The 1,170-nt window shown below is 36.4% G+C and overlaps 1 protein-coding gene across 1 annotated transcript in view; it reads right to left on the bottom strand.

Annotated features, from left to right (window-relative positions):
• Positions 1–1,170, bottom strand: part of LOC123090387 (protein SMAX1-LIKE 3-like) — a 10,935-nt gene that overhangs the window by 1,521 nt on the left and 8,244 nt on the right. The window lies entirely within an intron of this gene.

The raw sequence follows: 1,170 nt of genomic DNA on the forward strand, positions 1-1,170 counted from the left end.
TATATCATTGTGCTAACCCATGGTCAAAGGTAACCTCAAAAAACGTATTAGGCCCTGTATAAGTGAAAGGAGGGTGTAAGATTTTTACTTGTGGTCCATATTTCTTTTTCAAAAATGTCTAGATGTTTACTTCCCATAAATTTCTTTGAAATATGAAAAATAGTGAAGCTGCATGCACGCGTGCACCTACATTGGACAAACTAGTGGCCCATTCTTGTCCTAGCTTGTTATTGCATAGTAACAAAAGAGTTCAAATTTTCAAATGGAACATAACAAAGTTGGATTTTGTGTATTTCACTTCTTTAGTGAAATAAACATTTTAAGCTAACCCTTGTCGAGATACAACCGAATGTGAAAACGAATTATCAACAGGGGAAACATTTTAAGCTACAAAAACATTTCAATTTTAAAAAAAATAGCTTTTGGTAGGATGATATGACTCTCTTTGAATGGTTGCCAAACAATTAATCATTTTCTTTGCATGCAATGTGGGCGAACGAATAACGGAACACATGACAAAGCATATGGCAAAACCGCATCGCGCGAAGTAGTCAGAGGACATTTGTTTCTTATAAAATTTGGTTTTGTTGTAGATGTTAATTTTTTTTCTATCTATCAAATTTACAAGCACGAGTTACAAAAATACTCCATATTTTGGAACGCGGGGAAAGGGAGTATCTCTCTTCAAAGATACATGACTTCATAAGTGGTTTTTTAGCTGGACTTCATAAGTGGTGGGTCTTAGAGGGCTGAAGACCCTATGTGGCCCAATTATCATTACCTTCAACCTTGTAACTGTTCTGTCTCTTTATCACTAAGTTAAAGTGGCCGGGGCTCTATTCAAGCTTTTTGTCTAGTAAAGAACATTCGCCGTCATGATCACGGTCATAGAAACAGAACATCATGTCCTAGGTAATAAGAAAGAAAGCTTAAAATTCATCTACATAAAACAAAATGCCAACCACATTGCGATATTCCCCGGCAAATAATCACATTACGATATTGACATTTGGGTGCAAATTCTTTTTGACATGTGTTAGTGATAACTTATATTTCACCGTATTTCAGTCATGAGTTTTTTTTTCCCGAGGTTCAGTCATGGGGGTTGCTAAGACCTTTAACCATTTAGCCGTTCTGCCCTAGCTGGGTAAGAAGAGGGAAAGCTAGAAC

Source organism: Triticum aestivum, chromosome 4B, assembly GCF_018294505.1.
Source record: "Triticum aestivum cultivar Chinese Spring chromosome 4B, IWGSC CS RefSeq v2.1, whole genome shotgun sequence".
NCBI lineage: Eukaryota > Viridiplantae > Streptophyta > Magnoliopsida > Poales > Poaceae > Triticum > Triticum aestivum.